The following is a 14524-nucleotide window of genomic DNA, read 5'->3' as shown; positions in this document are numbered from 1 at the left end:
AATACTGGTTCCTACAAGGTTTTTTCTTACCTCCGTAAGCACACCATGGTATGCGTGTGCGCACGTGAAAACACACACACACACACACACACACACACACACACACTACACTGTCTAATCTAACCAAATCTCTTGGGTTTTTCTTTAGATATTGTTTTTTTAATGTCAGAAACTTAGCCATAATCCAAATAAAACCTCTTCATTAACAATATAAAAAATACAGATTTTTCTTGTCAATCAACACTAGATATAAAATACATTGGCAATTTATACAATGATGCATTTGTTTGTGTAGATGTAAGACAGATTTAAGCCTCTTCTCTGGCTTGTTGAATGGAAGGATGGGTATATGACACAGACACTAACTCATTCTATTTTCATAACAATTTTGGAAAATATGTATCTATTATTCTATTGGGACAATGGATGTCACTGAATACCATGCAAATTTCGACTAATGATTACTAGCCTGGTGCTCCTAAGTCCAAAGGCCATTCTATTAAAATGTTGAAAAATTTCAAAACTAAATATTACTTCATTTTGTAAAGGTAAAGTTTGGTTGAGGTTAGGCATTCTGGACCTAAGATGATATGTTCAAGAAAGTAGAGACTGCTATAACTTCCCAGACCACACAATGAGTAGGTAGGGTAGTACTGTTATACTTGAGTGTTTGGTATTATTGGTTTACCATGGTTATGACTGAGCTACTTGTTTGCATCAATATATTTTGTATTACCTTGAGGGATTCTAAAATAACATGCAGAAAACTAACCAATATCATAACATATAGTTAAAAATCAAGTGTGATATTTTTTAGAAAGGTTAATTATGTATGCAGTTTTGTTTATTCATTTGTGATATAGTTTCAAAACTAAAGATAAAAAAGTAGTATGGAATATCTGATTCTGTCATGTTTCCATTTGCTGTCTCGTCAAATACTATGTGTTTGTTGTAGCACAGGTCTCATACAAACATCATATTCTGCCAGTGGACACTTAAATTTTAGTACAACTGCTTCATGCATTATATAACAAAAATGTAAAAGTACAAGGTTAATAATATAAAACAATAAGATGACACGGATATACCAAATTAGAGTACAAAAATTCAGACTCTTATCATCAATATTATTTTAATGAGTCTTTTGAAGGTCTAAAAGCCTAGTTGAAAGGATTTCTTTATGTAGTTCAAAGCATCTCATGAAACCATTTGCTTTAATGTTTCTTCTATGAGACCCTCGGAACACTCTAGATTGGTGTTCCTCGGAACACTCTTCACCATCCAGTGTGACAGACACTGAACACTGGTCTGAGAGTGAAATGAATGTCTACTTCAGTGACCACAAAATAACTGACTTAAAACTTGGTTCTTTGAAATGATAGTGATTTAATCTATTTCATTCCTTTAAGATTTTAATGTTTTGCATTCCTTCCTTGAATTAGATAGCCTTTCATAGAATGGAAGTAAAGTATATTATTATACATAAACCTATATTATATAAATGATAACCATAACCACTGGTACAATTAATTTGTCTTCCCCTAACAGAAAATATTTTATTGTGGCAATATCTAATAATGACTTTAAGTACCTATTAATTTACTCCCATGAACTTTCTATACTAAAGAATCCTAGAACTTGTTACTTTCTCTGTGTGTGTTATAGTATGATTGCTTGTGTGTGCATGTGCATGTTGCCATGTATGTATGAAAACCAGAGGATGATATTAAGTTTCCTGTTCTATCATGTTCTAAATATTGTTTTGAAACAGGACCTGTTACTCAGTCTTGTGCCAGCTGGTATGATAGCTGAAATTGTCAATTTGAAAAAATCCAGAATCACCTAGAAGATGCGGATCTGGGCATGTCTATGGGGCAGTAGATTGATTATATTAAGTCAATCAAATAGACCTGTCTACTGTGAGTAGCACTATTCTTTGACCTAATCCTGGGTTGTATAAGATAAAGAAAACAAGATAAGCACTAGTCTGAGTTTATCCTTCTCCATTTTTCTTATTGTGGATGCTATGTAGGTAGTTGCTTCAAGTTTCTTATGACTTGATTTCTTTGCCATAATAAACTTTAATTTATACTGCATGCTAAATTAAACCTTTTCTCGCTTCTATTGCTATTGTGGGAGTATTTTATATGGCAGGCAGAAAAGAAATCAAGACAGCTAGTGACAGCAGCCCTAGAGGTCCTTCTCTCTTTGCCTCTTACAGTGCTGAGATGTGAGTTTATGTTCTCATGCTGCTCAGAAAATACTTTATCCACTGATCTATTTTCCTCATCCCCTGCAATGTCTTACTTTTTTTCTCTTTTTTTATTAAAAATTTCCATCTCCTCCCCTCCTCCTCCCCCTTCCCTCCCCTCCCTTCCACCTATACCCCCACTCCACCCCTCTCCAAGACAAAGAGCCATCAGGGTTCCCTTCACTATGTTCAGTCCAAGGTCCTCCCAACTCCCCCTAAGTCCAGGAAGGTGAGCAACCAAACTGACAAGGTTCACAGTGACTCTAGAGGGGTTCCCAGGTGTCCAGGAAGATGCCCCCAGCTAGTTCCTTGGGCAGCTGAGGAGAGGGTGCCAGAAATGTCCAGATCCTATTGCCATACTCATGAATATCTTGCATATCACAATGTCTTACTTTTTAACCAAGTAAAATAGATCTTGAGAAACAAAAAAACAACAACAAAAAAATCTTTTAATCTGACAAAGTGAAGATTAAATGGAGCAGCAGGTTTGCACACTCAATTGGAGTGTTCATATTACACATTTTACAGACTTTCTATAAAATATAATCATCAAAACTGTAATACAAAGAGTTCAATGGAACAAGACAGAAATCTCAGTAATTGACAAACAAAAACACAGCTGATTGGTATTTGACAATACAGCAAATACAGTGCAATGGAGAATGGATCACCACTAAACAGCCCATGAAAAATTAATCTGGACATTAATCTCATGTTATTCACAGAAGTTAAATCAAAATGGATCACAGACGCTGGGTGGTGGTGGCGCACACCTTTAATCCCAGCACTCGGGAGGCAGAGGCAGGCGGATCTCTTTGAGTTCGAGGCCAGCCTGGTCTACAAGAGCTAGTTCCAGGACAGGCTCTAAAAAGCTGCAGAGAAACCCTGTCTCGAAAAACCAAAAAAAAAAAAAAAAAAAAAAAGAAAGAAAGAAAAAAGAAACAAAATGGATCACAGTCATGAATGTAATATGCAAAACAATAAGATATCTGAAGACAAAGTATGAGTAGATCCTGCAGATACCTGGGTTTACTGCTGATATTTTATATTAAGAATCACAGAAACAATCTATGAGAAAATAAAAATTCAAAACATCTTTTGTGAGAAATTATGAGTAAAAAGAGTCACAAGTTGAAAGATGTGTGTGTATGTATATATGTGAAATTCATATCTGATAAACATCTGTTATTCAAAACACAAAAGAACCTGTAACTCCAACAACTGGAAAATTAAAACCTAAATTACAAGTCAAAAAAATGGAAAAATAAAAGGAAAGAACTCTTAGCAGTAACCTATGCAGATGGCAAATAAGCATATGAAAGATATCTATTATCACAGTCATCAGGGAATTGCAAATTAACATAACAATCAGGTTACACTCTCAAGCTATGTAAATAGGCAAAATCTAACACACTGACAGCATCAAATGCTGAGCAAGATTTGGAGCAATGGGAACTTCCATTCTTTGTAGGTAAGAATGCAATGCAGTATAGTCCCTCTGTAAGACAGCTTGTCAGTGTGCCAGAAAAATATAAATGCATTTGAGCTGCCAATCAAAGGTGAATGAGTACGCTGGTACATTTATGTAGGAAACTACTATGCAATGCTTAAACACTGTGAAGACCAGGAAGAAGCTGTGAGCATACACATTCTAGGAAAGACTGAACTGGAGAGAGGAGTGGCTAGTGTTTGCCAGTTTTCTTTAGGTCTGAAGGTTAAAAAGGTAAATTACAGACAATTTTCCAGGCAATAAAATGTCTGTAGCATGCTAGACTTGTAGATGAATGTATACATCTGTCAGTATATCTTTTATAGAATCTAAAATAAAAAGCATTGCAAGCATAAACATTGATAGTTGTTGTTGATAATAATTTATTATGGTTGACAGCCGCGACACCTGATGGGAGAAATAGTGTGTGTGATGGTGGGGCGTGGAAGGGACTTATGGGAAGTCCCTCTTCAGTGTTGTGAAAAAGAAAGCAGCCAATCTGGTATTACATGCTCTCTCAATATTTCAATATTTTCTTTTATTGTTATTATATAGGAGAGCTTTTCAAACCTTCACCCATACACACACATGCACACACACACAGAGACGCACACACACAAACATGCACACACACACATCTTTTCCTCCTTTAATATATAGCACGCTATATTTTCCTTAGATGTTAAGCTCACATTAAGGGACAATGTTTTTGCACAGATGTTGAAAGCTTCATGACTGTGGCACTGATTTCTCTGCTCAGATTCTCAAATATGTTGATATGAAGCAGGACTGATCTATCTTAAAGACTAAATCAATCAGGAAGCAAACATATCTTAGATTATGGATTGATCACCTATGAATCTATTGGAAAGATTTCCTTTTCTTTTCAGAAACCAAGCAGATATGTCAATTACACATAATCAAATAGTAAGCATTGCCATTTATAATACTTGACAAAATATTTTCTAGTGAACGTTGAGAACATAAAGAGTAGGGGGTGGGATCACCCGAGTGGTTAGATGTCCAAGAAAGGACTTTTGTGGGGATGTGGATAAATTCCTTCTTAGATTGTTTCAGATTTTAAGTTTTCATTATTAAATCAACATTTTTGTTATTTTTTGTATAAAGAAAGAAATCTGAAGGGATGGTTGTGCTTTTGTAAAGAAAATGTAACAGCAGTGGTTTTACTTTTTAATATTCTTTTCTGCAAACTAAAATATGGCATTTGTAGTGGTTCATAGATATAAGATCATGCGCATGTATGTCTGGCATACTTAAAAATCCAGGGATATATGCAATTTCTACGAAGTCATCTCTGATGCTTTGCACTTTAACCAATTCATTCACCATTTAAAAACAATTAAAAAATTCATTAAGCTGGATTCTGCCCTTGGATACACACAACAAAACCCCCATTGAAGTCAATGGAAATTGTGCATGCATATCCAGGGGCAGAATTTGGCCCGCTGTGTTTAATTCACTCAGATCATCCCCATTAATTCAATATTAATATTTCCCTTCACTTATTCAATTAGTTCTGTGGTATTCAAAATTCATTGTATGTAATACATTACAATCAGTCAATCATTACAGTGCCAGTCCACTTTGTAACAATCAATATTTGAAGTTAGTCAAGGCAAAATACACTTAAAAATCCAACAGAAAGAGGATTTTTTTTTCTGCAGATATGCCTCCCACTTTTTAGCCTGAGTTTTGGGGCCTAAATATTTCCTACAGATCAGGCAGTGTGAGAGACACTAATAAATGTCGGTAGGTCAACACTCACCCTTAGATCAAGCATTTCTTTGTAAGGTAGCCCAATATGGTTGTCGAATGTAATTCAAAAGACTAAGCCTATGAAATAGCCACCATTAAATCAGATCACACAATATCATTTGACTCATGATAACATTTGGGTTCCATCTGATCTGAGTCCTTGGATCTCTTTTGTCTTCTAGGAAGTGACTAATAAAAAAATGTTTATTAACACCTCACTATAAAAAAATTGCACCGGATTGAGTTCCCAAAGTCCTGATGAGGAGCAAAAGGAGGGAGATCATGAGCAAGGAAGTCAGGACCGTGAGGAGTGCGTTTACCCATTGAGACGGTGGGACAGATCTAACGGGAGACCACCAAGTCCATTTGGAATGGGACTGATAGAACAGGGGACCAAACGGGACTCTCTGAATGTGGCTGACGGTGGAGGAGGACTGAGAAACCAAGGACAACGGCGATGAGCATGAACTCTACAGCATGGACGGGCTCACTGTGAGCCTTGTCAGTTTGGTTGCTCACCTTCCTGGACTTAGGGGGAGCTGGGAGGACCTTGGCCTTAACATAGTGAAGGGAACCCTGATGGCTCTTTGGCTTGGAGAGGGGCGGAGTGGTGGTATGGGTGGAAGGGAGGGGAGGGAAGGGAGAGGTGAGGGGAGGAGATGGAAATCTTTAATAAAAAAATTGTACAAATAACTGTGGTTATTTCTCAAGAACTATAATTATTATGCTCCAATTTTTTTACATATAATATTATTAGGCATATATATGTGGTTATAACTTTTACATTTATCATAATGATCCATAATATTTAAGATTATTTGAAAATATGGAGAAAGCAAATCTTTAGACTCTTAGCGTTCATATTCATGTATTTGTTAAGCCGTTTGAAGTGATACTGCTCATATGCTTATCTTTTAATAAAGTTATTGAGATAGAATTAAAATGTAGTACACCACATATTTAAAATATAAAAATTGATGATTTAGACATATGAACATCAATGATACTCCCTCTATTATGCATAAGTCCTAACCTTCAATTTTCTAATGTTTCTCTCTAGTTCCTCCTCTGATATTACTGTTTCTAGGCAACCACTTTCCTTTTGGTATAGATTAATTTGAATGTTATAGAATGTAATATCTCATTTCCTTCCATCACTAAAACCATATCGCGATTCAGTAGAATTGTGCACCAATAATTCCTTTTGTTGTTTGGTAACCATTTATTCTATATCTTTATTATACTTTGGTATATTTCTATTTGTAGCTTTTAGGTGGTATCTAGTTTGAGTTACTATAAGTAAAGCTACTGTGAACACATGTATGGATGCTTGCCTTCAATAAATAAGTAAAAGTGGTGAGAGAGAGGGACTATATTAAATCATATATACATGTTGACTTTCTTAGATTTCAAGTAAGGTCCATTAGCAGACGTGAGAGTTCTAGTTCCTCCAAAACCTCATCAACACTTGATTTGGTCATTGACTTCAACTTTATCCACTGTGTTTTGTGTTAATAAACATTCTTGCTTTATTTTTAATTTCTTTAATGATTATATTGAAAATCTGTTAATTATACTGTTTGCTATTTATTTAATTTTTGGTCCTTTAATTTGGGTTCTTTATTCTTTTATTGCTGAGTATTCAAGGATTATTCACATATTCTGAACAAGAACAGATCCATGTTTGGTGCTTACACTCTCTCATTATGCAAATTTCTTTTCCATATCTTAATACAGTTAATATATGTGGAGAAGACTGCATTTTGATGATATTAACTGATATTTTTGGTTTTAAGTTTCCTTCTTGAACCATGCTGTTAGTAGTATAGTCCAAAGTTATTTTCCAAATCTCGTGTCACATAGACTTTCTTCTAAATGTTTTTAGTTTTATATTATTTTATAGTCTATGGCCTAAGATAAGAATTGCTGACATGTTCTTGATAATTAGTAACTGTTTTAGCCTAATCTGTTAAACTCTGTCCAATAAATTTCTTTACATTTTGTAGCATTTGTCAATTTGTCTATTTTTACAAAAATATCCTTCTTTTACTCTGGCTGCCAAGGCACTCTGGTTTGATTCTAGGTTTTGTTGCACTAAATTTTGTTATCCTTTTATAATAATGTTTTGGCTATTCTAGACCTCCTCCATTTCTATATGGTATTGTAATTAACCTCTTGGATTTTGTTTTAGATTACACGAGATCTATAGATTAGCATGATAAATTGATACTTTAATGTTGACTTTTCTAACCAGTGAACATTTCATATTCTACCTTGGAAAGCCTCTTTATTCTGCATCATGCTGTAGTCTCTATGGTACAGCTGTCACACTTTTTTTTTTCATGATTTATTTTTTTTTATATATTTAAAAATTTCCATCTCCTTCCCTCCTCCTCCCCCTCCCTCCGCTCCTCCTCCCCCTTCCCGCCCCTCCTTCTCCCCCTTCCCTCCCCTTCCCTCCACCCATACCTCCCCTCCCTCCCTCTCAAGGCCAAGGAGCCATCAGGGTTCCCCACTCTATGCTAAGACCAAGGTCCTCCCAACTCCCCCCAGGTCCAGGAAGGTGATCGACCAAGCTGAGAAGGCTCCCACAGAGCCCGTCCATGCAGAAGAATCAGAGCCCAGCGCCAATGTCCTTTGCTTCTCAGTCAGCCCCCGCTGTTGGCCACATTCAGAGAGACGGGTTTGGTCGCATGATCCATCAGTCCCATTCCAACTGGAGTTGGTGATCTCCCATTAGTTCTGTCCCACCGTCTCCATGAGTGAACGCACCCCTCACGTTCCTGACTTTCTCCCTCATGTTCTCGCTCCTTCTGCTCCTCATCAGGACCTTGGGAGCTCAGTCCAGTGCTCCAATGTGGGGCTCAGTCACCTTCCCCATCTGTCGCCAGCTGGAGGTTCCCTCACGGTCCTGACTTTCTTTCTCATGTTCTCCCTCCTTCTGCTCCTCATCAGGACCTTGGGAGCTCAGTCCGGTGCTCCAATGTGGGGCTCTGTCATTTTCTTCATCTATCGTCAGGTGGAGGTTCTATGGTGATATGCAAGAAATTCATCAGTATGGCTATAGGAACTGGCCTTTTCAGGCTCCCTCTCCTCAGCTGCCCAAGGAACTAACTGGGGGCGTCTCCCTGGAAACCTGGGAACCCCTCTAGGGTCAAGTCTCTTGACAACCCTCAGGTAGCTCCTTAAATTAAGATATATGCTTCCCTGCTCCCATATCCACCCTTGACAGATTTTTTTCCTTAAGAATTTCAGATGTCTATGTTATGAGGTCTTTAACTTTGAATCTAACACAGGGTACAACATGTGCTAAGAGAGAGTGGCTATCTCTGAGCTAGGACCTCGCTTTTGCATTGTTCAGTGGTAATTAATGCATTACTTTCAGTGGAGTTGTATGCTTTAGTTTACACATCTAGGAGCTCCTTTTAGAATTTTTATATGATTTACTCTGAGACCAAAAGTAGACTTAGTTCCTTGCTTCTAAGTTAAATGATTTTACTCATGTTTGGTGTATTAAACTGCTTGTGACTTTGCACTTTAGAAGTGATAAGCACAAAGATTTTATCCTGTTCCTAATCAAAGAACCTAACTTTACCATTTCTCTTGACCCAACTTTTTACTTTGGATCTGAAATTCTAATGACAGATTACTAAGATTTTAATCTGAAATGAAGTTTGGATTTTGTGGCTTTAATCTCTCTGTCTCTCTCTCTCTCTCTCTCCCTGTGTTTATATGTATGTGTCTGTGTGTGTATTTGTGTACAAACACGTTTTTGAAAAAGAGGGAGATCAGAAACTTTTCCTGTATTAAATATTAATGTGGTATTTTACATGGTTTTAATACTAAAAGGTGACCAGCCACACACCACTTAACAAAGGCCCTGTTGGTGATGATGTGGCATCATGCTTTTGTATTCTGTCATCTGAGTTACTTATATTGCATTCATAATTTCTGCGTTCATGTTATAATAGAGAAGGGCTCAACACTAACCTTTCTTGTAATGACACTAATGTTTGTTTCAAGTTGAGGCTAGCTTCACAGAATGAATGGAAAAGCATGCCTTCTTCTCTCAATTTAATTACTTTTGCATGTGACTAATCCTTTTCTTTTTTTGTTTCAGGTACTTAAGATTTTGCTACTTACAACACCAAATTTTGGGATTGTCATACTTTCTTAGTAAGTTGGTGATATTATCATTAGAAAATGACCAACATTTTTGGTTATATTCCTTTCAGCACACTTGCCCTTGCCTCTCTTCACCTAACATCATTCATCTTAAAAATTAAAACAAAATTATGGATGCTTTGAGAATTTTCCCTTTCTCTCTGTGCTGTGTGATGAGGATTCACTGAGGTCTAAGACTGGCTTTATAATTTCTGGTGCTTATAATCTTAGAAATTCAGGTTACTGGGTTTCCTCAGTTGAGAACTTTCATCTATATTCCTCCAGATCTTTTCTTCATAATTCTTTTTTTTAACTCTTTAGATACTCCAGCCATTTGTATGGCCAATGAGCCATTCTGAGCAGATCCATAGCTGCCTCCCCCTGCTTGTCTTCTAAAGCCATGTTTGGTTCTTTCTAGTTTTTTTTGTTTGCTTTGTTTATTGTTTTGTCTTATTTTATCATCATATTTTTTATGATAATTATTTTATTATTTAACTCTTTCCTGCATTTACTCCATGCAGTGGGATTTTCTTCCAGATAATAAAGCTTGTACTTTTACAGTTTGGGTTTTGGCATTTTAAAAGAAACTATTTTTCCTGCCTCTCAAATACAATTATAAATTTTCATTAATGTCCTTATCTTCTCATTCTGTCACATGTTCAATCACCATGGAGTTTCGGGTTGATACACTCAAATTTTATCTGTATCACACACCATATTTTCTTGCTTTCTTGGCATTACTGTTAATGTTCGATGAGATGCCAGACATTATGAGATACATTTTACTGGGTGTCAAATACTTTTGTGTTTGTTCACATCTTTGAGAACTTTATTCTGAGAAACCCAAATCACAGGAACCGAATGATTCTTTGGTACCTTGCTTCTGGAATTTGTTAGCACGTGGTGATGGAGTGCTTAGTCTGCTACTGGTTATTTCTACCGCTCAGAAGAGATTCTGAGGCATGCTCTCAGTACACTACCCCATGAGTTACAAAAAATCAGGATATTTTCCAGTTTTGCTATAAAGGACAAGCGCTGTTGTCCGCTGTGAGTGAACTCAGAGCTGTTCCTGAGGGTCTGTTGGTCTTTCTTCCCTGACCAGGGTCAGGTTTTTAGAGGAGTCCATTCCCTGAGGCCTAGCAAAGATCACCTGCAGATTTTCTGTGTAGTTCATTCCTTGTGGATGCTCCTTTTAGAATCTAGTCAAGGTGTAAGGTCAAGTCTTTCATCCTCATCCTCTTCATCAACTATACTTACTGTAGTGGTCTGCATTCCCTTACTTAGATATTGTCCTGTTAATACCCTCTTGGCATTAACCTAGGGCAACTGTGTCACTCATGCCCCTGTCTGCCTGCCTCCCTAAAAGATACCACTGTCTACTGTGACCTTGTGTTCAGAAAAGAGAACACTTACTTCATATGTTTTGCCCAGTTTTGTGTGTTAGGTTGTTTCTTTTGGTCACAAGAATAAGGATGGTCTGCCTCTTGGCTGGAAGTGGATTCTCCAGCTTGTCAAGTAATCAATGTTCTTTGTGCCCTGGCCTCCTCAGCTGTATCTCACGAAGGGTCAGAGTTTTCACCCACAATGAGTCAAGTTTTTACTACATGACGGAATGGGAGAAATGGCAATTATGTGGTTGACTAACTGTAGATTAAAGATATCATTTGTTGTAAAAATGGTTTAGAGTTTAGGACAATTTAGTTTGATGAGAGAAAACCCAGTTTGAATGTTTGTCCCTCTTTTCTTTTTGTAACAAAGTTTGCATGCTTACAGTTATCCCTAGGAGCTTAGCAAAATGTTGCCCAGTAATTATCTTGGTCCTCTTAACCTTCTATTGGTGGCGCTATAGTGCATCATGTATGAAATGAAGAAATGTTTATGAAAGCTATTGAATATTTTACTGTCCTTTATCATTTGTCTTAAATAAAAACGTTGTATAGTTCATTCTACCTCCAGGAATATTAAATAATTTCTTTTGCATTTTGTCTTTAAAGATATAAGTAAATAAAAGGGATTGTCTGACTCATCCATTCTTTTCCTCTCCCACTTCCCCAAGTTACAGAATGTTTTCCATCAAAAACCCAAAGACTTAAACAACATTTGGGATTTCATAAACAGAAGCTTGAGATTACAGGTGGGGATTAATGTGTAAGGGCAGGGAAACCCTTGAAACAAAGGGGTAGTGTCCAAACTGCTATCTCTTGAGGGATTTCGGAAGTACGGGCCACAGAGCGTGCAAAGAGCTCTTGTTGAGTACAAAGGTTTAAAGAATTCCAGGTGGTCCACATTGGTCCTAATGCTTCCATTTCATCTGGGAATCATCTCTACTCTTTCTATTTATTTTTTAAAGAACCATTGCTGCTCCTGCAAAGTGCCAGGAAGTTTGTTTTCATAGGAACACTAAGTGTGTAACTACAAATACTTAACAATTCTGGCAAGCATTCATCCTCTGCAAAGCACAGAGACAAAGAAGTTACTAGCAGGTTTTGAGTTATCCAGATTGATACCTAACTCACCACCCATTTTCCTCAGAGCAAGTCATGTATGTATTCACTGGTTAGACTTTATTTGTAAAACTCAGGGATATTCTGATATTTTTGTTGGGGTGAGAGAGAAATTGGTGTCTTGGTGTCTTCTCTGGGAGACAAACTATGCTGGAAAATTGTGAGCATAAGAGAAGTCAAGGATAGGTGCTTTGATGGGACAGGAAATAGCACAAAACTTAGTACCTATTCCTTTCTTCAAAAGCAGTGGAAAGTTTTTGCTGATGCCTTTGTAGCCAATTGCTTCACAGTGTATATAAATCTTAAGTTTCTGCATTTGCTTTAAGAACACACCTCATGACTTAGCATCATTTGTAATCCATTCCCTGCCTGTCTCCCTTTGCCTCTCACAAAAATCCTGTCTTGATTTTATTCTCAACTCACACCAACTAACACTCCTCCCTACCCCACACACATCACACAGTTTTATGTCTTTGCATAGAACCTTTTATCTTCTTCCTCACAGAAAAGAACTGCTGGCTCCTTTACAGATGCATGCCATGTGAATTATGTTCATAAAAGTCATTTTATTTCCCTTAGAAAAGTCAGGAAAGCCTACGTACCATTGTATACCTCTCCCAAGAAAAATGTATTATATGGGCACTTTCCTATACGATGTCATTGGCCACAGTGAGTTCTTGAGGAAGTAGATATAAGACAGGATTATGTTAAATGAGTGGATCAAGTGGATGACCTGCTCACACAGACATCATTGAGCGTTAAGACCAACGGTGGACTTTCCTGTCTCACATGCATCCACAGCAGACTGAGGTAGTCTGAAGAAATTATTCTAGTTTATTTCTAGAAGGATTGTCTTGACCATTGCAGTCAGTGCCAGTGATGTAGCCATGGCCTACTTGTTCCTTTACAGGATATACATAGAGAGATGGTGTAGGAGGTCCTTCTATATTTGTGTTGATTTCATTGGTTGAATAAAGAAGCTGCCTTGGCCTTTTGCTAGGGCAGCTCTTAGGTGGGCGGAGTAGACAGAACAGAATTCTGGGAGGAAGAAGGCAGGCAGGGAGAGACACCATGATTCTCTGACCCAAGACAGACATAGGTTAAAATCTTGCACGTAAGCCACAGTCACGCGGTGATTCACAGATTTAATAGAAATGGGTTAATAAAGATGTGAGAGTTAGCCAAGAAGAGGCTAGAGCTAATGGGCCAGGCAGTATTTCAATGACTACAGTTTCTGTGTAATTCTAAGCTAGCCAGAAAGCCTGCCACTCCTTACTATAGGGAGAGAATCTAGGATAAACATAAAAGCATAGACCACTGGTGTTCAGCCAGGGTCAGTCATTTAATACATGAAACCCAAGAAAGTGTCAAAAAGGAATCCAACCTTTGTGCTAGGGAGCAAGGGAAGCATAGATCTTCTTATCCTTAGGCAAAAGGTTTTTGAACAAGTTTCTCTGTGTCAATCTTCTAGTTTCACATTTACTGACTACAGCTAAACTTTGCTCAACAGTAGTTAGACACAACTACAATAGCCTCGATCTGGAACTGCATCCTATCAATATTTTTACTGTCATAACTCATCAAGAAGCAGAGTTTTTTAGTGTGGATTACTAAAATTCTTCAAACAACTAATACCCATAAATATAGAACTTCTTTCTCAAAATGCTTCTTCCTTGAACTTACTGATTTGTTTAAATAACTGACATCTATTGTTGTTTTCATGGGCATTAGCACACCAAAATTGTGCTTGCTTGGCCTTGTAAACAAATGAGATAATTGTGTCTCATATTTTCTTTTGTTTCCAAGGCTAAAAGAAATAAATACAGTTTAAACACACTATGCTTACAATAATGATTTGGACTAGAGGAACAAATGAGGTCTACTTTCATTGTTTTTCCTCTTCTCTTTATTTTACATAAAAATAATAAATTAAGAATCAAATGATTTGGTAAGACCCACCTAGCCTATTAAAAAAAGACCTTAGGTCTCCTAACTCCTGGCTTGGTCTGTGAGACTCCTGCCAGTTTTCACAAGGCCCCCTGAGTAGAGGAAAGGCCAAAATACCCGGGAGATATTGTGAAACATTTTGCAGATTTTAATATCACTAAAATACAACTTCCATTGCTTTCTTTATGGCCAGCTGGAGCTGACACAAATATATAGTTGTTAGCTGTGAGTCTGCCTGAAACATTAGATTCTATATGAGGGTTTATTTATGGATAATTCCTTTATCTTTATATTGAATATAATATCTACTGGTAGTTTTCAACTTGTAAGTTATTTTGCTTCATATCAAAGAAATTAGAGTCCATTCATTGTGGTGTGTGAATCACAGCCTGC

The sequence above is a fragment of the Arvicola amphibius genome, chromosome 7 (genome assembly GCF_903992535.2).
Source record: "Arvicola amphibius chromosome 7, mArvAmp1.2, whole genome shotgun sequence".
In the NCBI taxonomy this organism is placed as follows: Eukaryota; Metazoa; Chordata; class Mammalia; order Rodentia; family Cricetidae; genus Arvicola; species Arvicola amphibius.
This window is presented reverse-complemented; position numbering follows the sequence as displayed.